A 12,492-nucleotide genomic window follows, 5' to 3' on the forward strand; every position below is an offset into this window, starting at 1 on the left:
ACCTACTGTATGCCGGCTGTTCTGGAAGCTGGGGAGGAGAGGGAACAAGCTCAGCCTGCCTTATTCGAGGGGTAATGGTTACAGCCTGGGGTCTAGATTTGAATCCCAGTTCTGCAACTCTTTGGTGCTCCGTCCCGGACGAACCTCCAGCTGGCTGTGACTTCAGGTAAGTCCCCGAACCTCTCATTGTCTCGGGTTGCTCATCCATAAGACAGGGGAACGGACAGTCCCTGCCACAGGGACTCAGTGGGCTGGTACGTGTAAGGTCCCCGGTACTGGGTAAGCACTGGGTGCCAGCTATTACTCGAGTTCACATTGTAGTGGGGAGACAGATCCAATTACACAATTAATTATTTAATTACAACAGTGATAAATACCCTGAAGGAGCAGGGTATTCACCTGGAGGTGAGGGAAGGCTCCCCAGAGCAAGGGACCGTCCTGCTGAGCCAAGCTGAGTGAGCTGGGGCTGGCCAGGTGAAGCTCGAGGAAGGAGGGAGGGTCAGGTGAGGCAGAGGGCTGTCTGAGTAGGCAGACCCTCAGGCAGAAGGAGGCGCTGAGAGAGAGGTCTGTATTTCTGTAACTTTACCTCTTTGGAGCCCCCACATAATGTTGAGAAGTAGGTCAGGCAAATCCTTGGCTCCCATTTTCTAGAAAGGGCACTATGGCTCAGAGAGGGACGGCGACTTAGCTGGTCTGTAACCAAGCCTCCGGGTTGATGCTCTGCCCCCACTGATCCAGGGAGCTGGAGGGGATCAGCCTGAGAAGAGGCCTTTGTCCCCGCGCCCACTGGGGTGGGAGCGGCGGGAGCGGAGGCTGCAGCTGGCCACCAGCGGCTGTGGCGGCCAGAGCTGCATTCCTTCCCCTGCCAACAGAGCAAGTCCAGGCTCATGGCAGGGGCCTGGAACGTTCTTTTTTGTCTTAAAAAAAAAGAGAGAGAGAGAGAGAGAGAGAGAGAGAAAGAAGGAAAAGAAAAGCACTTTGGTCAACATTAAGTCTTGACTTCAAAGGACACAGCTTCCAACTGTCTCCCCTAACCCTGGGTCTCTCCCACTCCCTGGGGTAAGGCCCCAGGCAGCCAAGTTTCTGGGAAAGGGAATGAGGCCTGGACTTGGAGCCCAAAGACTTTGTGGTGAGCCCTGGCTCAGCCTCCAACTTGCTGTGTGACCTCCGGTAGGTCAACAGCCCTCTCTGGGCCTGAGGGTCCCCAGCCAAACAGGGAAGGGAGGGTTGGATGACATCAGGTGGGGTGGGGAGTCCAGGAACTGGCTCCAGCCAGCTGCAGCAGCTTTGCTGCCCTTCAAGTCTGAGGCACTGGGGCCTCGGGGGTCCGGAAGCTGGGGACAGGCAGCCTTTCATCTCTGCTGGCCCAGGGTCGCTGCAGGTTGGCAGGCCCCACATCCCGAGATCGCGTTTCAGGCTGGAAGGGGCCTTCCTGTGACCTCAGCCGGCCAGCCCTGCCCCTGCCCCCCTCCTCCCCGTTCTCACCAGAGGGAAGCAGGCAGCATCCCGCCCAAGGTCACCGACCAGCAAGTGGCTGTCCTTCGGCCTGCCCTTCCCTCCCACCCGAGCCAGCACCCCCCTCACTCCCCCCACCGGCCTCCCACAGTAAAGCCTCAGGTCTCCTGGGCCATTAGGAATCTGCCAGGCGAGGCGTGGTCTTCTTCCTCTCTCTTGTTTCTTGGCTTGTTTTCCCGGTTCTCCAACAGCCGCCTCCTGCAAAAGCCTCTGGGTGCGTGTACAGGAACATTTTTCTTTAAAAAAAAAAAAAAGAAAGAAAGAAAGAGAGAGAGAGAGAAAGAGAAAGAGCCACAGTTTGGGTAAAAAAGCAACCAACTCCTTAATCCTTCCCCGTAACCTCTGGCTCCTCAGCCGGGTTGGCTCCAGCCGCTGGGAGGGAAGGCCCTGCTGGGCAGAGGCCGGGGCCTGTCCCTCGCGCCCTCCTCATCCGCCTCTGCTCTCCTTCAGGGTTGGGTCTGACTTCTTGGGCCACGAGGAGCCAAGCTGCAGGGTTCGGCAGGCCTGGGAAAGCACAGGGGGCTGAAGGGGTTGGCTGGGCCTTTTGCCCCTCTGCCCACTTGGCCGCCTTCTCGGGAGGTTACAAGATGAGGATTTTCCACCCCTCGCCCATTGCCTCTGCCCCCGTTTTCATTCCTTTATTCTCTGGTCTTAGGAACCTCTGGCCTCTTCACAGCAAAGAGCCTGAACGGCATCTCCCACCTCAGGGCCTCACTGTCCGGCACCGGGCTTGGCTCTCTCTGCAGGGCACGCACTTCCACACTCCAAGCCTTTGCCCAGCCAGACCCACTGTCCGGTGGCCATCAGTGTCCCTGCCCACCAAGCCCTTAATAATCTGCTGCAGCCCCAGCACCTGGGTCGGTCCTTGAAGCCTAGTAGGTACACGGGGTCTCTGGAATGAATGGATTCAAACTGGAAGTAGGTCTCTAGAAATATTCAGAGTGAGCTCTCGCAGAAGGGACCTTGGATTATGGCGCACCCCAGTTAAAGCCCTTTAGTGCTTCCCCGGCTCCAGGAGAATCCAGACCGATTCTCTATTGCCACCTCTTCCCACTTGCCAGCGCTCATCAAAGGATTTCCTTTTTCCCCAAAGTGCCATTTTTCCTCTTGCCTCTGGGCCTTTGCCTGTGAAATTCCCTCTGCTTTCCACACCCTTCTCCACTCTCACCTGGATGCCTCCCTCTGGCCTATCACCCTGTCCAATTACCCAATCAGCAGACCGAGCACGTGTTTAGGGCACCAGCAAAGCAGAGACACTAAAAAAGTATACATATAATATTTTTTAAAAATATTATTTTATTTATTGACTTATGGGGGGGTATGAGGTGGGAGGGGCAGGAGGCGAGCAGACTCCTCGCTGAGCAGGGTGCCTGCCCCTTGCTGTGTGAAGCCCGATAGATCCGGGGGCCCTGAGATCATGACCTGAGCTGAAGGCAGATGGTTAATCCACTGAGCCAACCAGGCGCCCCCAAATATTATTATTTTTTTAAAAACTAATTTGATGAAAAAAAAAAAACTAATTTGATGTTTGATAATTAAAAAAAAACATTTAAAGAGCACTCATGGGAAAAAAACAGAACTTTTTTTTTTTTAAGATTTTATTTATTTATTTGACAGACAGAGATCACAAGTAGGCAGAGAGGCAGGCAGAGAGAGAGGAGGAAGCAGGCTTCCCATTGAGCAGAGAGCCCGATGCAGGGCTAGAGCCTGATGCAGGGCTTGATCCCAGGACCCTGAGATCATGACCTGAGCCGAAGGCAGAGGCTTTAACCCCCTGAGCCAGCCAGGCACCCCGGAAAAAATAGAACTTTATTGGGGTTTCTTATTCCTATTTTATAGTCAACACTGGTTTTTTATTTATTTATTTTTAAAAGATTTTATTTATTTAATTTGACAGACAGAGATCACAAGTAGGCAGAGAGAGACGGGAAAGCAGGCTCCCCGTTGAGATGATGCAGGGCTTGATCCTAGGACCCTGGCATCACGACCTGAGCTGAAGGCAGAGGCTTTAACCCACTGAGCCACCCAGGTGCCCTTTTTTTTTTTTTTTAAAGCATTTGACAAATCTAATATCCATTCTTTTTTTTTTTTTTTAAGATTTTATTTATTTATTTGACAGACAGATCACAAGTAGGCAGAGAGGCAGGCGGAGAGAGAAGGGGAAGCAGGCTCCCTGCTGAGCAGAGAGCCTGATGAAGGGCTTGATCCCAGGACCCTGGGGATCATGACCTGAGCAGAAGGCAGAGGCTTTAACCCACTGAGCCACCCAGGTGCCTTGGGTTTTTGTTTAATATGGATATTTTTGCTTTACTTGTGGCTTTCTGTCCCCCCCCCACCCCCCCACCCCAACAAGTCTGGAAGCATCTTCAGGGCCCAATTACTCTCTCTCCACCTCTATACCTGCAGCATATACAGTACAGGGTCTGGCACAGAACTGATCCCAAATATCTTACTCTCTAGCCTTTATTTATCCAGTCCCCTTTGCAGGGTCTGCACTACACATCATATTCTTTTTTTTCTTTTTTTAAAGATTTTACTTATATGACAGAGAGAGAGAGCACAAACAGGCAGAGAGGCAGGCAGAGAGAGAGGAAGGGAAGCAGGCTCCCTGCTGAGCAGAGAGCCCGATGAGGGGCTCCATCCCAGGACCCTGAGATCATGACCTGAGCCGAAGGCAGAGGCTTAACCCACTGAGCCACCCAGGCGCCCCAATAAATAAAATCTTTAAAAGAAAAAAAAATAAAAAATAACCGTATCTGAGGAACTCCTACTCACCCTTCAAGGCCGCACCCAAATGACCCCTCCTCTATGAACCTGCTCAGTCCTTCAGTTGTGTTAGGTTGAGTGTAAGGTTTTGTGAGCTTATAGCTCCTGCTGCAATTGGTGTCTCCCTCTTTTATGATAATTTTTATGTATGTAGGGGCACTTCAGTGGCTCAGTTGGTTAAGCCTCTGCCTTTAGCTCAGGTCACAAACCCAGGGTCCTGGGATAGAGTCCCACACTGGGCTCCTTGCTCGGTGGGGAGCCTGCTTTTCCTCTGCCACTCACCCTGCTCTCTCTCTCTCAAATAAATAAATTTAAAAAAATTTTTTTAAAGATTTTATTTATTTATTTGACGGAGAGAGAGACAGCGAGAGCAAGAACACAAGCAGGGGGAGTGGGAGAAAGCAAGCAAGCTTCTCACCAAGCAGGGAGCTCGAAGTGGGGCTCAGTCCCAGGACCCTGGGATCATGACCCGAGCCAAAGGCGGATAGACGTCTAATGACTGAGCCACCCAGGTGCCCCTAAACTTAAAAAAACTTGAAACAATTTTTTTTTTATTATATGTATTTTCTTCCCTACCAGATTGGGAGCCGCTGAAAAACAGAGACTCGGTGGATGGATCACTGGTCCCTAGAGCCCTGGGTTGGCCTGGCCAGACGAGAGAGCAATGTATGCTCTTTAAAGAAACAGCCTGGAGGATGTCATGACAGAGGGAAAATTCAGGCAAGATTTTGAATGTGGGGGAAGAATAACATGTACTCACTGAGGGCACAGAGTCAGCTCCGATAAAAACAAATCAGAGCAACAATACCCCTGACAGCCAGTACTGAGCGTACCGTAGTGTGGTGGGCAGAACGGAGATGAAGCTCTGCCTCTTACTGTGTGACCTTGGACAAGGTAGATCATCTCTCTGTGCCTCAGTTTCATCATCTGTCAAAAGGGGAGATTAAGGGTACCTACCTTACCGGGAATTCAATGGGCGAGTATCTGCATGGCGCTTGTGAATTTGCCTTATGGCCCAGCACCTTGGCTGTGCCAGGCATTTTCATCTGGCACCCCACTTAGCCCTCACAGCCGCCTGAGAGGCAGGACTGTTTGTCCTTTTACTGAGAAATGAGGTATGTGGGGGCCAAAGGTTCTTGCTAAGGCCAGGCCAGTCACTGTAAGGGACAGGAATGGGATTTGAACCCACGTCTCCCTGGCCTGCCGCCCACCCATGTTCCTTGACTGTGGCACCTGCCTGCAGGAGGAGGGGGAGGAAGAGAAGATGGCACAGTGGGAAGGCAGGGAGGCTTCCCTGAGCGGGGGCCTCCGGAGCAGAGCAGCAGGCATTTTTTTTCTAGAGCTCTCATTTCCGTCTGCCTCTTCTGAGCAGGTGAAAAACCCCACAGAGGGCCCTTCACGGAGTCCTCCCCCTTTTCCTCCCCCTCCTGATGCTGCTTCATCCCCCCACGCTGGGAGGCGGGGGGAGGTCAGGCATGCAGCGTGGGAGATGTAGGGGAGTGGAGTGAGGAGGAAGGGGAGCATCATTCCAGATCCTTTCCCTTCAGCATCCCCCTCTCCCCATCACAAGCTCTCCGGGAGGAGAGAGCATTCCAGGTGGAAGGAATGGCAAATGCAAAGGCTGTGGATTAAGGATGTGGAGGCGGGGAAAGCCTGTGAGCTTGGCTGGAACTGAGGTTCAGGGCCCCCTGGGATTGCTCAGTGGAGAAGAACTTGTTTGACGAGAAGGAGGGAGAGAGAGAGAGAGAGAGAGAGAGAGAGAGAGAGAGAGAGAGATGCAGTGGACCCAGCAAGAGCTGACGATGCTAGAGGTAGGGAAGTGGCTGCAGACTGTCCTGGGCTCTGAACACACTGGTCTCCATCTTCTTCCCCTTAACCAGGGGCGGTGAAGAGGGGTCATTGTGATTCTTCATGGTCCTTGTGATTTGTTTCTTCCCTTAACACACTGGGTTCTGCCAGCTCTGTACCAGGAATTGGTTCATGGCTTTTTATGCATTCCCTCAGTGTTTTTCTCCCCAGCTGTACAATTGGTATTATTCACTCCATTTTATGGATGAGAAAACTGAGGCTCAGCCAGGTTTTATAACTTGCTCAAGGTCACACAGGGTGTAACAGGCAGATCCTGGACTCAAACCCAGGACTTTCTCTAGAGACGGCAATTTTGCCAGCTGTACTGGTTTAGGCTGCTTTCCCCAGGGTGTTTGCCATCCCCATAGCAACAATGAGAGGCCTGCCTGTGCTGACAGCACTTCATAGTTTACGCAGGCCTTATTCTTTGTGCTCCTCACAACAGCCCTGTAAGCAAGCTGCTATCATCCCTATTTCATAGATAAGGAAACTGAGGCTCAGACAGGGGGTGTGACTTGGCCAAGACTTTTGGGACTCAGACTCTAAATGACTTTTTGCTTTCCCTTGCAGTGGAAGAGGGTCTATTGCTGGCTCTAAGCTGCCTTGGAGGGCAGGGAACAAACAGGCAGGGGTTACTTTTCAAAACTGGTGGGAAAGGAATGGGTTTGGCCTTCATCCCTCCGGCGGTGATAACTCCTCGGCGGTGATAACTCCTCGGAACTGCTTGGGTAGAGGAGGGAGGGCTTACCCTCAAGCGCAATAAGTCCATTCACGTTCAGAGGCTGGGTTCGAATTCCAGCTGTGCCGCCTGCAGACTGGGTGGCCTTGGGCAAGTCATTTAACCTCTTAGTGCTTCTTTTGTCTCATTTGTAAAATAATGGTAATGACAGGACCTCACTCATAAGGCTACTAGGAGGACTTATGAGTTAATGCATGGACAGCACTTAGCATGTGTTTGACACACATAGGAAATGCCCCATGTTAGTGCTTATTAATATGATCCCTCAGCACCATCCCCTCAGAAAGCAACTTGTCTATGTCCGTTGCCTAAAAGGAGAACCTATGGCTCTTGTTGCCAGACAATCTTCAAGCAAAGCTCCAAAATCTTACCTAGGACAGGTGGTAATGCTGATATCGACAATAATAATTATTATTAAATTACTAATAAAGTTAGAGTTAATGACAATAATACTATTAAAGTTAATATTTAACAGCTGCTTACTATGTGCCAATCACTGTGTGAAGTGCTTTGCATTTTTTTTTAAAGTTTGTTTGTTTGTTTGTTTAAAGATTTTATTTATTTATTAATGAGAGAGAGAGACAGCATGAGGAGAGAGGTCTGCAGGAGAAGCAGACTTCCTGCTGAGCAGGGAGCCTGATGTGGGACTCCATCCTGGGACTCCAGGATCATGACCTGAGCGTGACCTGAGCAGTTGCTTAACCAACTGAGCCACCCAGCGCCCCAGTGCTTTGCATTTATTATCTCATTTAACTTTCACAGTTCTGGGAGATAAAAACAATTATGATCCCCATTTTACGGATAAGGAAACTGAGGCTCACAGAGGCAAAGTCACTTGCTCAAGGTCACACTGCTAAAAAGTGCTATAGCTATGATTTGAACCCAGGCTTGCCTGGCTTCAAAGTCTCGCAAAACAATTAAGGTCAGATGACAACTTGCCCAGTGTATGAATGCTTCCATCAGCGCTCTCCCAAACTTACTGATGGATCTGCTGCCTCGGGCTCACCTCCCTCCATGCTGGGAAGAATGAGCACCTTTTATGGAGGGCCTTCTGTGTGCCGGAACACTTCAGACACATTCTACACTGAGTCCTCACTGCCCCCCATGACACTTTATCATTATCCCCATTTCTTAGAAAAGGAGATGAGGCACGGAGAGGTGTGGTGACCGGACAAGGTCACACAGTCTGAAGTGAGATGGCAGGGCCAGGATGCAAACCCTGGGTTGGCCTCAAAGCTTGCATTCAGGGCCTATCAGAAAAGTACACAGACCCTTGGAAATGAGCCTCATTTCAAAGTCAGGTTCCCTCCCCTGTAACACCTCATTTGCTTAGGCCCCTGCATGAGCTTTGTCCTCCCTCCTCATTGCCACCTATTCCAATTGGCCTGGATGCCCTTCTCTTGGCCTGCAATCCTTCTCCCAAAGACCTGCTGCCTGGTTCAGCCCCATTCACCAACTCGCCCTGAGATATCACCTCTGCAGGAAGCCTCTTCTGGCTCCACCCCATTCCAACATGCACTCTCATAAACACCTTGTACTTCGCCTTCTCGTTCCTTACCAGTTTCTAACTCTATTTTGATTCATCTGGTCATTTGTTTTATGACTTACTTCCTCACTAAACTCTAAGCTCCATGAGGGTCTGTCTGTTTTGCCCACCATTGTAGCTGTACCACTGGCAGGCTGTCTATCCATAGTCAGTGCTTAATAATTTTTTTAAAAGATTTTATTATTTATTTGACAGAGATCACAAGTAGGCAGAGAGGCAGGCAGAGAGAGAGGGGTAAGCAGGTTCCCCGCTGAGCAGAGAGCCTGATGCGGGGCTCAATCCCAGGACCCTGAGATTATGACCAGAGCTGAAGGCAGAGGCTTAACCCACTGAGCCACCCAGGCACCCCAATTTTTTTTTTAAAGTAAACCCTACACCCAACATAGGTTTTGAACTCACTGACTCTAAAATCGAGAGTCATATGCTCTACCGACTGAGCCAGCCAGGCACCCCGGTACTTAGTAATTTTTTACTGAATAGATGAATCCATGAATGAATAGATAAATATCAGGTACTTTTTACACATGACTCATTAATTTCACAATTAACTCACTGAATCCTCACAACTGCCCTGCTGTCCCCATCTTATTTTTAATTTTTTAATTTTATTTTTTTTTTTTAGCAGTGATGTGGATATACATATTTTTTTGGCACTGATGTGGAGATATATATATATATATATATATATATGAAATTTTTAAAAGATTTTATTTCTTCATTTGACAGAGAGAGAGGGAGCACAAGCAGGGGGGTGCCTCAGGCAGAGGGAGGAGGACAAGCAGGCTCCCTGCTGAGCAAGGAGCCCCATGCAGGACTAGATCCCAGAACCCCCAGATCATGACCTGAGCTGAAGGCAGATGCCTAACCGACTGAGCCACCCAGACGCCCTGTTGTCCCCATTTTAGAGAAGACATAAGTGAGGCTCAAAAAGCTATAAGTAGTGGAGCTTGGATGCAATTTCAGGTCAGGCTAACCCAAAGCCACTGACTTCTGCACAGCACCTGCTGCCTCCCAGCACCCAATGGCCACAGTCACGATTTAAATAGTCATTGCTTGTCAGACCACATGTCCCAATTTGAGCCTGGAGGTCACTGACTCAGCCAGCACTGAGGCTCTTTCAGCACCATGCACTTGGTGGTCTCCGCCCTTCTAAAGGCTTAGATGGCTCCCCCTCCCCCTCCCATCTTGGCCTCCTTCCTTTCCAGAGAGGGAAAAGGACTAGGAATTACAGCCAAGGCAGCCCTTCTGGGAAAAACAATCCTGTAATGAAAAGAGCCCTGTTCTGAGAGCAAAGAGACCTGGATTTAAGTCTTGGCATGGAGGCTGCCCTGCTGAGGGCCCACAATGGTGTCACTGCCCCTGTGTCCTTGTTTGGGATTCTGTCTGGGTTGCTGACCCACCTGTCATCCCCTACTCACCTCCTGATTCCTAGGACCCTAGAAACAGCTGGGGCCTAGGGTGACTGGAGAGAAGGGAACTGGCCTGGCACTCTCATGACACTGCCCGGAATGCTAAAGGGTTGGTGGAAGAACGTCTTTCTCAGGGGACACCAGGCCTGGAAGGAGAAATACAGAAATGGAAGACAAAAGATACAAGATTGAGTCCTAGGGTTGTTTCAAATTCCCTGGGTGACCCAGGGTAAGTCATGGAGTTTTCAGTTTTCTCTCCTGCAAAACGAAGACAATATCCGCCTTACAGAGTTGCTCAAAAGAACTAAATGAGAGATTTTCGCTAACTTGTGAATTTGTCAAATGGTATCCAGCTGCAGCCTTTTATAATCAACAAAACGCACATATACCCAACTCAGGCGTGTAGCTTCAAAACGCCAGGACATGAGGCCGACATGACTACTCCTATTTTGCAGAAGGACAAACTGAGACCCAGATAAGTTCAGGAAGTCGTCTGAGGTCGCAGAATGAGGTGATGCCTGACCAGGGTCTCGCTCACCTGACCCCGGCCATTCAGAATCAGCTCCCAGTCCCAGGACCCCGGACCTCGCCCCGGAAGAATCATTTTGCAGCGGGCCAGAGCCTATGACTCACTCTCCCCACCCTACTTTCGGTCGGGCCCGAGACCCGGGCAAAACTATCTGCAACTTGAGGGGTATCCACAGAAAGTTCACGGGTTTGGCCCCTTCCTTCCACCAAAAACCCCGGTTGTTTGAACTCTAACAAGTGAAATCCATATTTCAATACACTCTGTAGGAGTTTACACTTTCTTAGGTAGGATTTTCCTTCCTTGAATTTAGGAGTTGATTCAGTTTAATCTCCACCCCCCACTTCACTTGGTTTGCCCTCTCGCTGTTTACTCCGATTGCGGAAGTAGCTCGGGTGGAGCTCTCCAGACTGTACCCTTGAGTACGTCTTTTGCGTAGCTATTTAACTGGCATTCCACTCGGGCCAATGGAATGCCCGAAAGCCCCAGGAGGGTGGGGCAGAGAGCCAATCAGGGCCTTTGGCGGGGTGTGGCTGTGTCCCAGGGCGGGGCATCGCGTAATGGCGGACGCGGGCCGGTTGAGCGCGGCTGGGGGCGTAGCGCGCTGAGGGGGGTTTGGCTGTGTGGCATCCCCGGAGGCGGCCCACGGGAACAGACCCCGTGCGGAGCAGGGCGGCTGGTAGGCCTCTCTGTCGCTGAGGGCGACCGCACGAGACCAGGTGAGCAACAAGTCCCCGCGGGCGGGCCCCGGGGTGAGGCGCCGGGCCCGGCCGTGCCGCCACCCCCCCACCCCCTGCCTTGAGCCTCGCGGGGTCCCGGGGGAGTGGGTGGCGCACCTTCTGCCGCGGACCGGCAGTGGCCGGGGGAGCGGTCAGCGCGGGGTGGCCTCTTATTCTACACTCCCTTCCCCAGGGAGGAGGTGTCCTGGAGGTCCCCTCGGAGATTTGGAGGGGCCCGCGAATCTGTGAGGTGCGAAAGTGCCCTCATCCTGGCCTGGCGCTGGCACTAACTCGCTGTGTGACCTTGGGCAAGTCACTTCCCTCTCTGGGCCTCAGTTTCCCTACTTGTAAAACGAAGGCTTTGTAGGCAGTTGTACATGAGTTGGATCTCAGATGTTCTCGGAGATCTCGGGCAAGTTGTTCTCCAGGCGGAGCTTTAGTTTTCCAAAGCGGGGCCATGAACGAATTGTAGGGCTCTTTGAGATCCATGGCCTGCTGAGTCGAGGAGTGACGGAGAGGACTGTGTGTACGTACGTGTGTGTATGGACGTATGTATGTATGTACGTATGTACGTATGTATGTATGTATGTATGTGTACTGGATGGTTCTGCAGGGTAAGGAGGCGAGTTGGCTAAGGGGGCACTTTCATGAAGGCTGGATGGACCCCAGACTATGATTAGGTAGAAGACTCTGGTTGTCTTGGTCCTCTAGGGACCCAGAGCCTTTGAGATGGCAAAGTTATACGCTGGGGCTCCATAGCATGGGAGGAGAGGAAAGTACCCTTGGAACCTCTTGGGGCAATGATTGAAAGTTAGGCCCCAAGCAATTCAGGGGGTTTAGGAGTGGGAGGGGAAGCATTTATGGTTCTCCGACTGTGTGCCAGCCCTTATTTAGGCTTATGTTCTTAATTTTTACAGCCGCTCTTGGGAATTTACACTTAAGGAAACCGAGTTTCAGAGAAATTTAGTAACTTGTCCAAGGTCACACAAAGCTTACCAACCAACTGTAAGGTGGTTTCCTTTGAGAATCATCAGACAAGGGGGAAGTCATTATCCACTTAAAAGAAGTTTGCTGTGTCACAAATGGAGGGAGAGGTCTGGTCCCATACACTTGAATTGACCTCTGGCATGGGGACAGGCTGGACCTTGAACTCTGGATGGCTAATTATAAGCGCATTCCCTTTTTTCAGTCTGTGAGTTGGAAAGGACCGTTTCTAAATTGAAAAGTTACTTTAAAGTTGTCAGAACCTCAAAGACCTCAGTTTGAATCTTGAATGGGTGGCTTGTAGAAGTTCACCAACTGTTGATGTATAGATTTGACTCTTGGTTCAGAGGGGAGCCAGCCCAGTAACTTTTTCTCCTCCCTAAATTTTCCTGGGATGAGAGAAATTTCCCATTTGTTCAAATTTCTTTGGATTCCTGGAA

At 50.8% G+C, this 12,492-nt stretch overlaps 1 protein-coding gene and 1 long non-coding RNA gene across 4 annotated transcripts in view; one reads left to right on the top strand and one right to left on the bottom strand.

Annotated features, from left to right (window-relative positions):
- Nucleotides 1-980: 980 nt before the first annotated feature.
- On the bottom strand, nucleotides 981-10,454 carry LOC308340642. The gene is made up of 3 exons (XR_013966628.1): nucleotides 10,362-10,454; nucleotides 9,833-9,969; nucleotides 981-1,751 (listed from the first exon to the last, which is right to left on the bottom strand). It is a non-coding gene; the product is annotated as an uncharacterized lncRNA (long non-coding RNA).
- Nucleotides 10,455-10,870: 416 nt separating this feature from the next.
- The window catches only part of WASF2 (WASP family member 2), a gene marked incomplete at its 3' end in the record, with an annotated part of 80,635 nt that continues 79,013 nt past the window's right edge, over nucleotides 10,871-12,492 (top strand). For 2 of the 3 annotated variants that reach the window (XM_080801131.1, XM_080801133.1), the window contains exon 1: nucleotides 10,871-11,068. The remainder of the gene's footprint in view (nucleotides 11,069-12,492) is intronic. The other variant, XM_080801132.1, reaches the window with a different exon arrangement.

Source organism: Martes martes, assembly GCF_963455335.1.
Source record: "Martes martes genome assembly, chromosome: 4".
NCBI lineage: Eukaryota > Metazoa > Chordata > Mammalia > Carnivora > Mustelidae > Martes > Martes martes.